The 19,043-nt window shown below is 48.8% G+C and overlaps 1 long non-coding RNA gene across 2 annotated transcripts in view; it reads right to left on the bottom strand.

Moving 5' to 3' along the window:
• Positions 1-357: 357 nt before the first annotated feature.
• LOC119978702 overlaps positions 358-19,043 on the bottom strand; it is a 30,599-nt gene continuing 11,913 nt past the window's right edge. For both annotated transcript variants that reach the window (XR_005463542.1, XR_005463541.1), the window contains one exon: positions 358-973. This is a non-coding gene — a long non-coding RNA (uncharacterized LOC119978702). The remainder of the gene's footprint in view (positions 974-19,043) is intronic.

Here is a 19,043-nt window from a genome sequence, read left to right as displayed (position 1 = left end):
AATGAATGACCCTCATGACCTGCTGCAGCAGTAAACTGCTAGTTTCACAGTCTCTGAAGCCCAGGAGCTTTGGCTGATAAAACCATTTTACCTGTGAGCAATGTGAAACATGGAATAGTAATTGGTATGCGTTACCCAAGTAAGAGTTTAAATACCAATTTAACAATGGGACAGTCGAAGCCAAACTATGCAGGTGATGGCAACATTGCAACTGGGGAACCTCTTTTTGTACAAAGGTCATCCCAGACAGATGGTTAAAATGCTCAAACATAAGTTGGAGGTGAGCACAGGAGCACATCGAGAAATCAGTCAGGACGCTCCAATGGCTGTAATTAAAGATTATTTAATTTGGTTTTTTTGAAGTATAAGAAGATTTCAATGGAACCAAGAGGAGCAGCAATTCCCCTAACTTGACAGGATTGTTCCCCTAACTTGACAGGATGTTCTCTTTACTCATGTAAGGGTCCTTCCTGTTAATTCCTTGATTGTTCCCTTATTTCCCCGTTCTTTTATTTTTACTGTTACATTGTGATCCATGGATGTTTAATGGACCTCTGAATTTTAAGGCAAAGCAACCTGTAAGCAGCCTATGTATTTAATTCAAACACAATGATCCAGAAGGCTATGCTGTTTTAGGCTGTTGATTGCAGACTGGCTGAAATCAGCGATGACTCAGTTTAATTGATTTGGCTGAATTTGGCCGAAAAGGCTGTGCTTTGCCTGGTAACAGGGGGTGATTGGATCCAACGTCACTGGAATGTTTCAGAGCTTCAAGGATTGAGTTTTGGTTTCAGTTTGACTCCTGGCTGCTCAGAGGAAGGACTGCTGTCCTCAACCTCTCTGCTTTTCTCCATAAAGACTGTGGTTGTGAATTGGCAGGGTGCCTGGATGAATCTATGCACAGGAGAACCATTACAGGCTATGCCAACAGAATCCAGAACCGACCAACTCCATCTCCAGAAAAGTCAGACACCTGGAAATAAACCACAAAATTACAACAGAGTTTGATGTTAAGCAAAGGGACCGCTGCAGGAAAAGCTATGAGCAATACATTTCTAAACGACAGAGAACATCAGTGCAGGCTGCGAAGCAAGAACTTTAATCAGTCAGCGTGCTGCGAGGAAAGCGGACTCAAGAACCATTGGAACAAAGTCTCTTATCATTTGACCTTCATCCTTATTATTTTTCCCTCTTCCCGCTCTGTGTTTGTCTGCCTTGTGTGTGTGAGTAGAGGGTGGGACAGTTAAGAAAGCGACTAGTACATTAGCTTGTCATTATCCATTTGTATTTACTGCATATTTCATTATGATTCTTGTTATAAAGAAACATTAATTGTATTTCAATTTACAAACTTGGAGCGGGCAGCACGGTGGCACAGTGGTTAGCACTGCTGCCTCACCGCGCCAAGGTCCCAGATTCGATACTGGCTCCGGGTCACTTTCCGTGTGGAGTTTGCACATTGTCCCCGTGTTTGCGTGTGTTTTGCCCCTACAACCCAAAGATGTGCAGGATAGGTGGATTGGCCACGATCAATTGCCCCTTAATTGGAAGAAATGAATTGGGCACACTGAATCTATTTTTTTTAAACTTACAAACCTGGTGACTGCAACTAGTATCAGCCAAGGGCCAAAGACGTTGAAAATTTTTCGAAGAATTGTTGGTTTATTCACTTGTGTTATGCGTCCAGGACAGGTGGGGCTGGAACTTCGCACTTGCCCAGGGTGTTGTCACAATCGACAGGAATGTTTCCCAAACGCAAAGAGTGATCTCGTAACTCGGCAGGATTATTGTCCTAACTCTGCAGGAGCGATCCCCTAACTCTACAGGAATGATCCACTAACTCTACAGGAGTGATCCCCTAACTCTACAGGAGAGATCCCATAACTCTGCAGGTGTGATCCCCTAATGCTATGGGAGAGATCCCCTAACTTTGCAGGAGTGATCCGCTAACTCTGCAGGAGTGATCCCCTCACGCTGCAGGAGTTATCCCTCACTCAGCAGGATTATGTCTGAACTCGACAGGAGTGATCCGCTAACTCTGCAAGAGTGATCCCCTAACTCTGCAGGAGTGATCCCCTACTCTACAGGAGTGATCCCTAATTCGACAGGATTATTGTCCCAACTCGACAGGAGTCATACCCTAATTCGGCAGGAGTGATCCTCTATATCTACAGGAGTGTGGTAATCCACTGTGTGCACCTGTATTAGGGGATGTAAGGTAGGACCTGCACTACAGGTCCTGTGGGCTAGCTCCGCCCACAAGGAGCTGTATAAATATGCATGACCTCCTCCTGATCAGCCATTTCGCCAGCTGCAGCAGGAGGCCACGCATCTGACTGTAATAAAGCCATAGTTGTACCAACCTGAGTCTTTCGTGCAATTGATCGTGCATCAATTTATTATAGTCAGATTTTTCTACATTATGGACATCAGGATCAAACCAGATTGCCTGCAGCTGGATCCGCACTCGCCAGACGCCAGAAAGGACTTTAATCACTGGCTGGCTTGTTTTGAGGCTTACATCAACGCTGCGACCCCCACGCCGACGGAAGCTCAGAAGATCCAAGTTGTATACTCCAGCATGTTCCCATTGATCCAGGACGCCCCGTGTTACGCGGAAGCGATGGCACTCCTTAAAGAGAACTACCTTTAGAAGACAAACACACTCTTCTCAAGTCACGTACTCGCCACTCGCGTACAGCTACCTGGTGAGTCAATCGAAGACTTCTGGCGGGCTCTTATCCCACTTGTACGGGACTGTGACTGTCAGGCCATCACGGCCACTGAACATTCCAATCTCCTCATGCGTGACGCATTCGTGACGGGGATTGCGTCGGACCCCATCCGACAACGACTGCTGGAAGGGACCACGCTCGACCTAGCGGAGACGAAAGCTTTAGCGCTTTCCATGACGGTCGCATCTTGCAATGTCCAATCCTACCCCACTCGCCGCGCGACCCACCCCTCCTACCCCTCCTGGACCCCAAGTGACCCCCCGCTGGGACCTCTCCTACTCAATATGCCTGCATCACCCGCCACACCCCGCACCCTGGGGGTCCCCGCTGCTACTTCTGCGGCCAGCAGAAGCACTCCCGCCAGCGCTGCCCAGCCCGCGCCGCCACTTCCAAATCCTGCAGTAAGAAGGGCCACTTTGCGGCAGTGTGCCAGGCCCGCGCAGTCGCCGCTATCACGCCCACAATCGCCCCCTTCGCCCAGCTGATCGCACAATGGGCGCCGCCATCTTCTGCTCCCGGGGCCACGTGCGACCAGTGGGCGCCACCATCTTCTCCCCCCAGGTCCACCTGCAGCCCATGGGCGCCGCCACCTTGCCCCACCCCCACAACGTGCACACCATGGGCACTGCCATCTTGCCCGCCCCTGCAAAGTGCGCTCCATGGACACCGCCATCTTGCCCTGCCCCTACAACGTGCGTTGCATGGGCACCGCCATCTTCTCTTCAACAGGTCCTCCGGACGCCGCCATTTTGTCTTCCCCACGGGACTGGAACACTGGATCCGGGTCGCCGACACTCCCCATCTGAATCCTCGGACGACCACCCGCAGCTTGCCTCTATGACACTGGACCAGTCCCGTCCTCACAACCTGGCCACCGCTTCGACGACAGTGGAAATCAACGGCCATGTGACCTCTTGCCTACTGGACTCCGGGAACACCGAAAGCTTCATTCACCCAGACATGGTAAGGTGCTGCTCCCTCACCAACCGGTCCACCCCGCCAACCAACGGATCTCCCTGGCCTCCGGATCCCACTCTGTCTCGATCTGAGGTTTCTGTGTGGTCAATCTCACTGTCCAGGGTGTAGAATTCAGCACTTTCCACCTCTACGTCCTCCCCAACCACTGAGCTGCACTATTGCTGGGTCTGGATTTTCAGTGTAATCTCCAGAGCCTCACCCTCAAATTCGGCGGGCCCCTATCCCCACTCACCGTTTGCGGCCTCAAGACCCTCAAGGTTGATTCCCCCCTCCCTCTTTGCCAATCTAACTGCGGATTGCAAGCCCGTCGCCACCAGGAGCAGACGGTACAGCGCCCAGGACAAGGCCTTCATCAGGTCCGAAGTCCAGCGACTGCTTCGGGAGGGTATCATCGAGGCCAGTAATAGCCCCTTGAGAGCCCAAGTTGTACTGGTTTAAAACTGGGGAGAAACACAGAATGGTCGTAGACTACAGCCAGACCATCAATCGGTACACGCAGCTTGACGCGTACCCCCTCCCACGCATATCTGATATGGTCAATCAGATTGCACAGTACCGGGTCTTCTCAACGATTGACCTTAAATCCGCCAATCACCAGCTCCCCATCCGTAAATCGGACCGTCCCTACACCGCCTTCGAGGCGGACGGTCGCCTCTATCAATTTCTTAGGGTTCCCTTCGGTGTCACTAACGTGGTCTCGGTATTCCAAAGAGAAATGGACCAAATGGTTGACCGGTATGGACTGCGGGCCACGTTTCCGTACCTGGACAACGCACCAATCTGTGGCCACGACCAGCAGGACCACGACGCCAACCTTGCCAAATTTCTCCACACCGCCACTCTCCTCAACCTCACCTACAATGAGGAGAAGTGTGTGTTGAGCACCAACCACTTAGCCATCCTTGGCTACGTAGTCCAAAACGGACTCCTGGTGCCTGATCCCGACCGCATGCGCCCCCTCATGGAGCTCTCCCTCTCCCACTGTCCTCAAATGCTACCTGGGGTTCTTTTCTTATTACGCCAATGGGTCCCAAACTACGCGGGCAAGGCCCGCCCATTATACAGTCCACTCAATTTCCTCTCACAGCCGAGGCACAACATGCCTTCGCCCGTATTAGAGCAGACATAGCCAAGGCCGGATGCACGCAGTAGACAAAAACACTGCCCTTTCAAGTAGAGAGCGACGCTTCAGATGTTGCACTCGCCGCCACTCTAAATCAGGCAGGCAGACCCGTGGCATTCTTTTCCCGCACTCTTCATGCCTCTGAAATTCGACACTCGTCTGTTGAAAAGCAGGCCAGGCTATCGTTGAAGCGGTGCGGCATTGGAGGCATTACCTGGCCAGCAGGAGATTCACTCTCCTCACTGACCAACGGTCGGTAGCTTTCATGTTCAACAACACGCAGCAGGGCAAGATCAAAAATCTTGAATCAAGCTCTCCACCTACAATTACGAGATTTTGTATCGCCCCGGCAAACTCAACGAGCCCCCAGACGCCCTCTCCCGAGGTAATGTGCCAGCACACAGTAAACCACTCCGTGCCCTGCACAACAGCCTTTATCACCCGGGGGTCACTCGATTGTACCACCTCGTCAAAGCCCGCAATCTACTGTACTCCGTCGAGGAAGTATGGACAGTCACCAGAGACCTGCCAGGTCTGTGCGGAGTGTAAGCCGCACTTCAACCGGCCAGACCGTGCGCACCTGGTGAAAGCGTCCCACCCCTTTGAGCGCCTCAGCGTGGATTTCAAAGGGCCCCTCCCCATCCACCGACCGCAACACATATATCCTCAATGTGGTCGATGAATTCTCCCGGTTCCCCTTCGGCATCCCATGCCCCGATATGACGTCTGCCACCGTCATCAAGGCCCTCAACTCCATCTTCGCTCTGTTCGGTTTCCCCCGACTACATCCACAGCGACAGGGGATCCCTCATTCATGAGGCGATGAGCTGCGTCAGTTTCCTGCTCAGCAGGGGTATCACCTCCCGCAGGACGACCAGCTATAATCCCCGGCGAAACGGGCAGGTAGAGATGGAGAACGGACGGTTTGGAGGGTCATCCAGCTGGCCCTACGGTCCAGACACCTCCCAGCCGCTCGCTGGCAGCAGGTCCTCCCGGATGCACTGCACTCCATCTGGTCTCTACTGTGCACAGCCACAAATAACACACCCCATGAACGTGTTTTTACCTTCCCTAGGAAGTCCACATCCGGGATGTCGCTCCCGACTTGGCTCGCAGCTCCAGGACCGGTTCTTCTACATAGGCATGTCCGACTCCACAAGGCGGACCCCTTGATGGACAGGGTACACCTGCTCCACGCCAACCCCCAGTATGCCTATGTGGAGTTCCCTGACGGCCGCCAGGATACAGTCTCACTCAGGGACCTGGCTCCCTCAGGTTCCACTCCCACACACTTCCCCACCCATGCGCCACCCTCTCCTCCCCCTGCGCTCCCAGCATTAGCCCCACCAGGCCATCCCTTCTTCCCCTGCCCACGCTAGAGGACGAGGAAGATTTCAGCACACTCCCGGAGTCATCCAACTACTGGCCAGCACCAACACCGCCAGCACCGATATCGCCACCACCGCTAGGTTGCTCCCAGAGAGCCGTCAAACCACCGGACAGACTTAACCTCTGACGGGCACCAGACTACAAGGTGGACATATATTTTTTCACCCTCCCCTCTGTAAATTATTTGTAAATCTGTATATAGTTCCACGCCACCCCCGCCGAACTCATTTTTAACAGGGGGTGAATGTGGTGATCCACTGTGTGCACCTGTATTAGGGGATGTAAGGTAGGATCTGCACTACAGGTGCGCCGGTAGCCCCTGCCGGCTAGCTCCGCCTACAAGGAGCCGTATAAATATGCATGACCTCCTCCTGATCAGTCATTTCACCAGCTGCAGCAGGAGGCCACGCATCTGACTGTCATAAAGCCACAGTTGTACCAATCTGAGTCTTTCGTGCAATTGATCGTGCACCAGGAGTGTTCCCTAATTCGGCCGGGGTGATCCCCTGATTTGGCTGGAGTGATCCACATAATCAGCAGGAGTGATCCCCTAACTCTGCAGGAATGATCCCCTAACTCTGCAGGAGTGATCCCCTAACTCGGCAGGAGTGATCCCCTAGCTCTACAAGAGTGATCCCCTCACTCTGCAGGAGTGATCCCCTAACTCTGCAGGAGTGATCCCCTAACTCTGCAGGATTGATCCCCTAACTCTACAAGAGTGATCACCTAACTCTGCAGGAGTGATCCCCTAACTCTACAGGAGTGATCCCCTAACTCTGCAGGAGTGATCCCCTAACTCTACAGGAGTGATCCCCTAACTCTACAGGAGTGATCCCCTAACTCTACAGGAGTGAACCCCTAACTCTACATGAGTGAACCCCTAACTCTACAGGAGTGATCCCCTAACTCTACAGGAGTGATCCCCTAACTCTACAGGAGTGAACCCCTAACTCTACAGGAGTGATCCCCTAACTCTGCAGGAGTGATCCCTAACTCTACAGGAGTGAACCCCTAACTCTACAGGAGTGATCCCCTAACTCTACAGGAGTGAACCCCTAACTCTACAGGAGTGATCCCCTAACTCTGCAGGAGTGATCCCCTAACTCTACAGGAGTGATCCCCAAACTCTACAGGAGTGAACCCCTAACTCTACAGGAGTGATCCCCTAACTCTACAGGAGTGAACCCCTAACTCTACAGGAGTGAACCCCTAACTCTACAGGAGTGATCCCCAAACTCTGCAGGAGTGATCCCCGAACTCTACAAGAGTGATCCCCTAACTCTGCAGGAGTGATCCCCTAACTCTACAGGAGTGATCCCCTAACTCTGCAGGAGTGATCCCCGAACTCTACAGGAGTGATCCCCAAACTCTGCAGGAGTGATCCTCTAACTCTACAGGAGTGATCCCGTAACTCAAACTAATATTCCCCTAACTCGGCAGGAATGTTCCCCTAAATCGACAGGAGTGATTCCCTAACTCTACAGGTTTGTTCCCCAAGCTCAACAAGAGTGTTCCCTCAACTCGGCAGGAGTTTTCTCCCAACTCAGCAGGTGCAATTGGTCATTTGCAGACGCACCATGAAGTTTCATCAGACAGCTTCTTGTCCCACAGGAAAATGAAAATTGGAGTTACTTCTGGTGCCTTCTCGAGTCCCCCAAAGCAGCCCCGTGTTGGTTTAGCCTGGCAGCAAACACACTGCTATTTCCTTCTCAAGTCTATTGGCACGAATTGCAGTGGGAACCTGTTGAAACGTGGATGTTTAACAAGGCCCCTTCCCAGGGGGGGGAAGAGGTTTTCAAAAAACACGAGTTAGTCTGATCTGGAAATTGCTAACTGACACCGTATTCAAGCATAACTTTAACGAGCAAAATAAAATAAATAAAAACTTTAAGCAAACAGTTAGGGAATGGGGTAAGTGCTGAAGAGTGGTTCTAATTGGATAACGCTTCCAAAAATACCCACAGAAGCCAGAGCTATTCTGCACTGTGAACGCAATCTCCCTTTGAAAATGGAGACCAAATTCTATTTTAATTCTGGATACAAAAGACAAGCGGCTCGCTTCTCATCATCAACGTGATGAATAAGATCATTGTCCCCAACTGACATAAAACAAGGAGGAGCAAAATATTTACAGAGCTATTTACAGGGATGGACATATGGAAGAGCTAAATAAAATCTCTGAACCCAACATAAGCCACAAGTTGTTCTGCGTTTGATACACTCCACTAACTACATACAAATAACATTAAGCACTGAGTAAAGCACTTCCTTACACAGCGTCAACAAGCTATATTTACAAGTAGCTGCCTGCCCAGCCTAACCACTCACCCACCCACACAGGAGAGGGCCGTTCTGCTTTTAAATATGAGTCATGCACCCCAATATGCCGTGTGCACACGCACTGCTTTTTAAACCTTTTGTTTGGCAAGATATCCATGTGTCTGCCCTTGTCAAAGTCTGCCCCCCACCCCCCCCCCATATCAGGGACCTTGAACAATCAGGCGCTTGTTTGAACAACAGGCAACAAGATTAGCTCAAATGAGTTTATTCTGAGCTCCCCTTTGCAAACTGTTTTAATCCTTATGCTGCCTGTTTGTATTCTGGCTGACTTGTCACAATGTCTTTTCAAAGCCCAGCATAGATTAATGGGGATTTCTCCCCTCTGTATGCCAGCTGGGTTAAGGACCCTCGCGTTAGCTGGGAGAACACAGCCAGTGGCAAGCATCAGTTTTTGTGCTCCCTATTGCCCTGCACCCCTGTTAACCGTGTCAGATAGTGTCACCCTCAACTGTGCGTTACAGAGTTGTGGCTTCAAATTTTATTCCAGAAGTCTGAACAGAAAATCAAGGCTGACTGGTTAATCTATGATAAGTAGAATGCATAGACAATGGTAGAAATTAAAGAGCGCTGTTTATTTCAATACAATTATAATACTCCCCTAAAGGTTTCCTTCCCCGATCTGCATCTAGGCCAGGGTATCTATTGTGGAGGTCTGTCAAGAGTGGGCCACGTCCACGATTGGGGACTGCCATGCACTTCCCCAAAGGGGCATGCCGCCTTCTATGCTCCTGCATCTTTGTGGTGTCGGCCTTCAGGTCCTGTGGTAATTCCCTGTGCTGAGCCCCATACTGCACCATGTGGTGGACGTGAGGTAGCTGAGGGTCAGTCTGGGTCCACCTGCGAATGCGGGACGGGACACCGTGACCGGTAGCGTGTCCATAAAATGGAGGACAGCCATGAACTCGCTGGCCACCGCTGGTGCAGGTGGCCTGGTTGGCAGGGGCAGATGGCTTAACGCATCAGTGTGGGGAATCTTGGACCCGGAGAAGCTCTCCAAAATATAGTCATACGCTGCGAGCAGCAATGCCCATCGCTGGATTTGGATGAAAGCAATGGGGAGTGTGGAGGGGGGAGGGGTGGAAATCATTCAATCTTCTTTGAAGAGCCCTAGGTGGAGCTTGTGGTCCATGAGAACGGTGAAGCGTTGCCCGTAGACATACTAATGGAATTTCTTGACCCCAAGCACAACAGCCAAACCCTCCTTCTCGATGTGGGTTATCGCTTCTCTGAATCGGTCAACGTTCTTGAGGCGAATGCGATGGAACGTTCAGATCCATCATCCATAGGGTGGGCCATCATGGCTCCAATGCCGTACGGAGAAGTATCGCAGGTCAACAAGCTTGGTAGAATGGGTCAAAGGGGTTAACAGTCTTGGTTCAAGAGAGTTGTTGTTTCACCTTCGCAAAAGCCACCGGCTGTTCTTGGCCCCACTTAGAGTGTTGCCGCTTCTTCAACAGATGGTGGAGGGGGGCTAAAGTGGTGGCCAGGTTTGGGAGCAACTTGCCACAGTAGTTCCGCAAGCCCAGGAATTAATGCAGTTCCATTGGCCACCCGGTACAGGAGCCTGCCGAATTGCTTGTACCTTCTCTTCCACCGCTGGGCGCGGAGGTAGCGGGGTTGAGCCATCCACGCTTATTCAGGCCACGGTCCCTTTCATGGTGCCCAAGCCATCCTGGAACACCAATGAAAACCTTGTCAGAACTCCCTCAGAGCCATGTGGGTGCATGTGGCACACTCGCTGCCAATCTAACCACAAGTTGTGTATCCAGCCATGTCCCAACCGCTCAGATCTCTCCCGTGGACCACCACCAGACTGTTGGCCATACTCAACTAGACCTGCTGAAGTGACCAATGGTGCCAGCGGTTCCCCCGTAGAAGTGCCCAGCCATGCTTTGTTGTCGGACAGGGTCAGCAATAGAAGGCCAGAGTGAATGCACCTGACTACCGACACTGCTGCCCCAGTGTCGGGTTCCATGCCAATTGGGTGCCCATTAATTTGCGAGATCTGGATGGGCACTGCCCTTGGCGCAGCCATAGTGTAACAGCTGGTAGGTGTTGACGCCATCTTCCATGTAGTAAGCCCTGTTACATGGGGTGTGAGTCAGCGAGCGGGTAGATCCTCATAGTGCCTTGTGTTTCTCTGGTTTCTGCGGCTTGTTGTGGCCCCCACTGGCTGGTGGTCATATTCGTGTTCCTCTTGGTGGGGCGAGAACGTTCGGCAGGGGCCCCTGCCTCTATTACGGTGGCCCAATTCTTCCGGTAGGCATCCCGTTGTCAGGGGCTGGCCTCCTCAGTTCTAGCCAAATGTGATTGGCGCTTGTTTTGGCGTCCCAGACTGAGCACTGCCACTCTCTGGAGTTCCTGTACCCCTTGTTCGTCGCTTTCCCTGGAGAAAGCTGTCTCCACCGGGTGGAGGTCCCGGTAGGCCTCAGCTAGTAATTTCCGATTTGTGGCCGCATTGCGGAGTCCACACATCAAACGGTCCCTGAGTATTTTATTCAGTGTTGCTCTGAATTCGCAAGTCTCAGCCAGTTTCCGGAGATGGGCCAGAAAGTCATTCACTGACTCGGCTTGGGCCTGAGCAGCCGTGTGGAACCGGAAATGGCGTACGATGAGCAGTGGTTTCCAGTCAAAATGCTCCCTCACCATGTCCATCAGGCAAGCCGTCAGTAATATTACAGTTATTCTTTTTACTCCGGTAATTCACATTTGTTCAGAAAAAATAGTCCATGCATTCCACATATTGACCGCAAAAGTCTGTATCTGTGTTAAAAGGTTCCAGCGTTCCTATGAGTGGCATTTTGGTGGTTAGTAGTGGGGCCTCACGAAGCCTAAACAAGGTGGGCCGGGCACGTAGCAACTGGTGTTGATAGCAGCGCCACTGAATCCTTGTCGCCGGTGTCCGGGAGAAGCAGGATGCATAGATGATGGCAGAAATTAAAGAACACGATTTATTCCAATGCAATTACAATACTCCTCCACTCCCCTGAGGGTCTCCATCCCCGACCTGCACCTCGGCCGGCCGTTTTTATATACAGCTGGGGCTCTCCTCATAAAGGGGAAACCCCGGCCCCTTAAAGGGGAAGTTCATATTCCGGTGAAGTCATGGGAAATCGTATGGTCCTGATATCGGGACCTCCATTGGGGTTATAATACTGACACTCGAGTGAGAAACGAGAGTGATGCACAGTCCCAGGTGTCACCTTTGTTTATTGTCATTATTTCAAAGTAGAGCAAGGGTGTTCACGCCAACATTTGTCCCTCAACATCACAAAAACAGAGCAGAATACTGTGGATGCTGAAAATCTGAAATTTCTGTTTCTATTTCACTAAAAATATGCTTTTGGAATTTTCCAGCCGTTATGTTTCACTTTTCCCTCTGGCAGTGTAATCCCACTGACAAATGGCGGGAGTGTAGAATCTCGCCATCAGTGAACGGCGTGCTGCTGAAAAATACACGGCTGGGGGACTGGAGAATCCAACCCGCTGTTTGTGGGATCTTGCTTTGTGCATATTGGCTCCTGTGTTTCCAACATTACAACAGTAACTACAATTAGAATCCATAGAATGCCGACAGTGCAGAAGGCGGCTATTTGGTCCATCGAATCTGCACTGACCCTCCAAAAGAGCACTCTACCTAGGCCCACTCCCCCACCCTAACCCCATAACCCCACCTAACCTGCACATCTTTGGGCATTAATGCGCAATTTAGCACGGCCATTCCACCTGACCTGCACCCGGAGGAAACACACACAGACACGGGGAGAAAGTATAAATTCCACAGTCACCCAAGGTCGGAATCGAACCTGTGTCCCTGGCGCTGTGTGGAAGCACAGCTGACCACTGCTAAAGTACTTCAATGGCTGTAAAGTGTCATGAGACCTTATGAGATAATGCCACGTAAAGGCGGAAATGCAAGTTTTTCTTCATGGTGAGGTAGATACTGACACAGTAGTTGATTAAAATGGCTCAATAATTAAAAGGAGCTCTGAACTCTTCTACTTTGTGGAGTCATTCTGTCATCAGCAGAGTGATTATGGATAAATGTAAATATGCATCCACACCGCCAGTTCTGAGAGACATGTTCCTTATGCCACAGAGCTCAGGAGTGGTCAGGTATCGAGAGAGGGTCAGATTTCGGGGGGGTCAGACTTCAGGACCGGTCAGATTTTGAGAGAGGGTCAGACTTCGGGGGGGGTTCAGATTTCGGGGGTCAGACTTCTGGACTGGTCAGATTTCGAGGGAGGGTCAGACTTCAGGGGGTCAGAATTTAGGAGTGGTCATATTTCGAGGGGGGTGCTCAGACTTCAGGGTTGTTCACTCTTCAGAGGGGCGCAAGACTTTGGGAGGGTCAGACTTCAGGGCGGTCAGACATCGGGGGTGCAAGCTTCGGGGTTTCAGACTTCAGGGGAGTCAAATTTCAGGGGACAGACTTCAGGCAGTTCAAGGTTTGGGGGGTTCAGACCTGGGGAGGGTCAGACTTTGGAAGCCACAGACTTGGGGGGTCAGTCTCTCGGGCTGTCAGACACGGATTCAGACTTATGGGGTCACAGTTAGGGAAGGGCAGACATTGGGTGTCAAACCTTCGGAGGCAGACTTCTGGAGGAGGTTCAGACATCGGGGGAGGGTGGTCAGACGTTTGGGGGTTTGGTTGGCCATTCAGAGGGGATGAGGGTGGGGACAGTTGTGGGGTTGTGGCAGGACGGATATCCTAGGGAGGATGTGGGATTAGGGCATTCGGTGGGGTGGGGGAGAGGAAAGATGTTAACAAGGGAGGAAGCATGCTAAGGGGAGGACAAGGCATCCATGGCGGATGAGGGAAATGAAGGACAGCATAAAAGCATAAGAAAAAGCATACAAGGTGACGAAGATTAGTGGGAAGCCAGAGGATTGGGAAGCCTTTAAAAGCGAGCAGAGGAAAACTAAAAAAAGCAAAAAGAGGGGAGAAGATGAAATATGAATGGAAGCTAGATATAATATAAAAGAAGAGAACAAGAGTTTTTTTCAATATATAAAAGATAAGAGAGAGGCAAGAATAGACATTGGACCACTGGAAAATGAAGCTGGAAAAGTAATAATAGGAAATAATAGGAAACAAAGAAACGGTTTCCTAGTTACTTTGCATCAGTTACTTTGCATCAGTCTTCCACGGTGGAAGACACCAGTGGGATACCAGAACTCCAGGAGAAACAGGAGGCAGAGGTGAATGTAGTAGCCATCACTAAGGAGAAGGTTCTGGGGAAACTGAAAACTCTGAAGTTGGATAAATCGCCTGGACCAAGTGGACTACACCCCATGGTTCTAAAGGAGATAGTTGAGGAGATTGTGGAGGCATTGGTGGTGATCTTTCAAGAATCATTGGAGGCACGGACGGTCCCAGAGGACTGGAAAATGGGTGATGTAACACCCCAATTTAAGAAGGGAGGGAGGCAGGCGACGGGAAATTATAGGCCGGTTACCATGACTTTGGTCATTGATAGGATTTTAGAGTCCATTATTAAAGATGAGATGGCAAGTACTTGGAAGTGCATGATAAAATAGGACTGAGTCAGCACGGCTTGGTCAAGGGGAGGTCATGTCTGATAAATCTGTTAGAATTCTTTGAGGCGATAACAAGGAAATTAGACAAAGAAGAACCAGTGGGCATGATCTATTTAGATTTCCAGAAGACTTTTGACAAGGTGCGGTGAAGGAGGATGTTAAATTAGTTATGAGCCTATGCTGTAATGGGTAACAAATTGCCATGGATAGAAGATTGGCTAAATGGCAGAAGGCAAAGAGTGGGGATAAAGGGGTTGTTTTCAGGATGGCAGCCGGTGACGAGTGGTGTGTCTCAGGGGTCGGTGTTGGGACCACAATTTTTCACAATATACATTAACGATCTGGAAGAAGGAACTGAGGGCACTGTTGCTAAATTTACAGATGATACCAAGATCTGTAGAGGGACAGGCAGTATTGAGGAAGCAAGGGGGTTGCAGAAGGACTTGGACAGGCTAGGAGAGTGGACAAAGAAGTAGCAATGTCAGTAGGGGGGCACAGTAGCACAGTGGTTAGCACTTTTTCTTCACAGCTCCAGGGTCCCAGGTTCGATACCCAGCTTGGGTCACAGTCTGTGCAGAGTCTGCACGTTCTCCCCGTGTTTGCGTGGGTTTCCTCCCACAGTCAAAAGATGTGCAGGTTAGTTGGATTGGTGATGAGATCTACCATGTGGAATTAGTGAAGTCTTGCAACACTAAAACTCAGTAGAAATTGGAGTTAAACTTCTCGGATGCAAACAAGAATCTTCATTGCCTCTATTTGATTACCATTGAGAGAAACTTAAATCTATTCTCAATAAAGTCCGGCTAGCAAAAGGACTTAAAGAGAAGTAACTTATAAGCAATTTAACTTTCAAAATAATACAGAAATGGCTTCTTGCTTACAACAAAACAGCTTTCATTTACTTCAAGAGTTAGAGTGGAAAAGTGAAAATATGAAAATAGAGATAGCGGTTAGGTCAAAGTATAGGTTGATCCCGGAATAAAGATGGCAGTACGGACCATCATGTTTGTAGGAAATCTTATTTGTCTTGAGCCATCTATCTACACCTCCATGTCGTCCAAATTGGTTTGGGTTAGAATCAAATGTATTTGATTCGACGGTTAGCTGTCAATCCTTAATATGCAACATAAGTTCTGAATGCTTCATGTTTAAATATTTGTGTACGTTATGGAATGCGATTCTGTGCTATTATCAAGACTGGTTTCTGCTGGTTTTCTGCTAACTTCGCTTTATCCACATTATGAACAATAGTGCCTTCATGTTGCTATGGTGCCTGTTTCGTCCTTGATCAGATCTCATGTCTTAATGTCAAACTGTCTTTGAAAATATGTTTGTTAGAACAATGGCTTTTTCATCTTTGCTTAATAAAAATGTTTTAATCCCCAATGAGTTTATGCACGTGTCAGGCTTTTTGTGGCTCAGTTAAAGCTGTGTGTTTCATCATGACCTGAGGTTATGAGAGCTGAAATCCTTAATTTAAAATGGGTATTAAAACTGGGGCTTAATATTTACACTAAATAGCCTTCCTTTACCTATCAGATCTATTAGGAAATAGTTGATTCCTATCAATTGGTCATGTTAAATTGTCTTTGGTGTCCAAAAAGGTTAGGTGGGGTTACTGGGTTATGGGGGTAAGGTGGAGGTGTGGCCTTAAGTAGGGTGCTCTTTCCAAGGGCCAATGCAGACCCGATGGGACAAATGGCCTCCTTCTGCACTGTAAATTCTATGAAACGCCAGCAGTGGGGCCGGAGGGCTACATACTACTTTTCCCACCTGAGTTGACACAGTAAAAATAAAGGAAAATTCTGCCTCTGGTCTAACCTATACATGCTGGATTTCACTCTTACCATGGGTAAGTCTCGTTTGAGTCTGGCAGGTTATTTCAAAACTACTTTATTAACACTTTATACAGGACAGGCCACAAGGTAGGTACATCTCTCTTGAGTCATGACTATTCCATCTGCTCAAGTGTCTCTAGCACATGACTGCTGATGTCACTACCTCATTACCATAACTATTAACCCATTGTAATACACCACACCCCACCCAGCATAATGTCAACTTATTTAATAACAATGTTAAAATATTTCTTAAACTATTTTACAAATTTTTTTGAACTTCTGTAACTTCTTTACAGTTACACATGCTGTACAACTCCTACTCTTCCCACCTCTTCCCCAAGTCACTGTTATGAGGAATTCAATTCCCAACGAGTTCTTGGGTTCTCTGTGAAGACATCATGACACACGCAGGTGCTCGTCTTTTCCTTGTGAAAGTGGGCTGAGACTTCACGCTCTATATTTATATAAACTGTAGAGAGATATATCCAGAGTGGAGACGTGGGAGTCATGAACCACTAGCTGGCCCAACCAGTAATATTGCCTTGTGGTACAGAGAGACCTCGGTCTGCCATTTCCCCATCTACCTTGCAGCAGCACAGAAAAGGGCGTCTGTCCAGGTTTGAATACCTGGCCCCATCTACACTGTTTCTACTGAAACTTCCATACCACCTCTTACAAGATTGATTCATCTCTGCATACCTATCTTTTCATGAAGTCAACTCAACCGGAAAAGTGAATTATCCAACATCAATCCAACCTGCTGACCTCTATGAAGTAATTCACCATTGGCCTTTAATTCTGGACTCTGGACACATGTGAAACAAGAATTATTTTAACGTGGTTTTGCCATCTAAATCTTTCTTTCTCCACCCCTCTTTACTGCAAAAGTACAGGGGACAATGTAGCGACCCCCCCTCCCTATGTTTTGAGTGTGTGCAAATAAACTAACCCTTTGAGTTCATTGTATCTCTAGCTTGCTGTGGGGTTATTAATAGAAAATTGGATGAGACCAGCACTGATGGGTTGGGAAATATGCCAATGCATATAAAGGGGGAAGCAAATCAGAACACCTTTCTGTTCATGGATAACTGGTGAGAGGAGAAATCAGGACTGTTTAAATTAACACCCCTCCCATCCGAAACAGTTGGAAAACAACAGCATTGACCCAAGTGTGACAGTTACTTTCCCAGACTACTGGCCAGTGGGGTTTGATCATCACAACAGATGACTGTGGAACCTTTTCAAAGAGAAACTGATCCAAGAGTGAAGACTGAATGACATGGATACTTGCCCTCTCCTTAACAGGAAGAGGATAGACCAGTATTCTCTTAGTAAATGGAGAACTACCTGAAGAGATGAAGTACCTTTGACTCCAAAGAGGATTTGCACAGCTGGATAACTCACTGCTACATCAAGGGTACTCAATAACTGAAATTTGAATAAAGCTGAACAAGTAGAAGAATAAAATTCCCGTAGACATTGCAGAAAATGAGGAAGATATGAATTCCCAACACTTCAGAAACTGCTTTCATTTTCTGTAGGTAGTGGTAACATACAGTGGCACAATGGTTAGCACTGCTGTCTCGCAGTGTTGGGGACTCAGATTCAATTCCAGCCTTGGGTGACTGTGTGGAGTTTGTACATTCTGCGTGTGTTTCCCCCAGGTACTCCGGTTTCTTCCCACAGTCCAAAGATGTGCAGGTTAGGTGGATTGGCTGTGATCAATGTACGGGGCTAAGTGGATAGGGCAGGGGATGGGGATGGTGCTTTCAGGGGGTCATCAAGTCTGCACCGACCCTCCAAAAGAGCACCCTACCTAGGCCCAGACCCCCGCCCTATCCCCATAGCCCCACATAACTGTTGGACACAAAGGAGAAATTTTGCATGGGCAATCCACCTAACGTGAACATATTTAGATTGTGATAGGAAACCGGATTACCCAGAGAAAACCTATGCAACACGTAGAATGTGGAAACTCCACACAGGCAATCACCCAAGGTCAGAATCCAGCCAGGATCCCTGGTGCTGTGAGGCAGTTGTGTTAACCACTGTGCCATCCCTTTCATCCAAGCTAATTGGCTTGATCAATGCTCTGGCGGTATGAGTTTCAATGGACTCCAGCATTTTGTTCTCCTTGGACAACTCTCCATGGTTAACAAGTGATATATAATATCACTATAAGTGGTGTCATGAGAATGTCACTTGAAGAAATGTTTGTCTGCTCATGTTACTGCAGTGATGTCAGAGTGTGGGTAGAGCTGAAATCTGGCTCTGCTATTTAGCTTCACTTTGAGAAAAGCTTGGGGGTATCTGTGCTTTTTGGGGTTTTGTTTTAATGTTGGAGCTGCAGCCAGCCAAAGAATGTGTAATGTTGTTCGCTCTGTCATGTAAAGACTATCTATTGATCATTTGTTGAATTCAGTGTGATAACTGTTCTCAGTAGTAAATTTAAACCTGATGTGCTTCTGTTAAAAAAGTTTTTTTTAATGTCTTATGGATGTTAAAAGGAAAACTTAAGGATTACTTAGTGTTGTATTCTTTGGGGGTTGTATTTGAATTGATGGTTGCTAAGATGTTCACTGTATGTTTTAAAAAGGTTAACTTGAGTTCATAGAACAAACATTATTTTGCTTTAAAAAATTATTTTTCGATCTCTGCTGCACCACACCTGCAGAGTGGGCCGTGTGCTCCCCATACCACAATCTATTAAAAGTTGTGGGTCAGGTGAACTCCATGATACATTTTGGGGTTCTCTGAACCCTGACCCATAACAGTGGGACAACTCTCCATGGTTAACAAGTGATATATAATATCAAGTGGGACAAAGATATGAATGCTGCTTTTCTACAGCAACCTCCTCAAAAGAAACAAGAGACTCCAAGAGGTGGCTGAAGAGATGGTGTGAGGAGGAGGGTTTCAGATTCCTGGGGCATTGGGACCGGTTCTGGGGGAGGTGGGACCTGTACAAACTGGACAGGTTACACCTGGGCAGGACTGGAACTGATGTCCGAAGGGGGCTATTTGCCAGAGCGGTTGGGGAGGGTTTAAACTAAAGTTCCAGGGGGATGGGAACCTATGCAAGGAGTCAGAGAAAGA

Source organism: Scyliorhinus canicula, chromosome 15 (genome assembly GCF_902713615.1).
Source record: "Scyliorhinus canicula chromosome 15, sScyCan1.1, whole genome shotgun sequence".
Taxonomy (NCBI): domain Eukaryota; kingdom Metazoa; phylum Chordata; class Chondrichthyes; order Carcharhiniformes; family Scyliorhinidae; genus Scyliorhinus; species Scyliorhinus canicula.
This window is presented reverse-complemented; position numbering and strand designations above follow the sequence as displayed.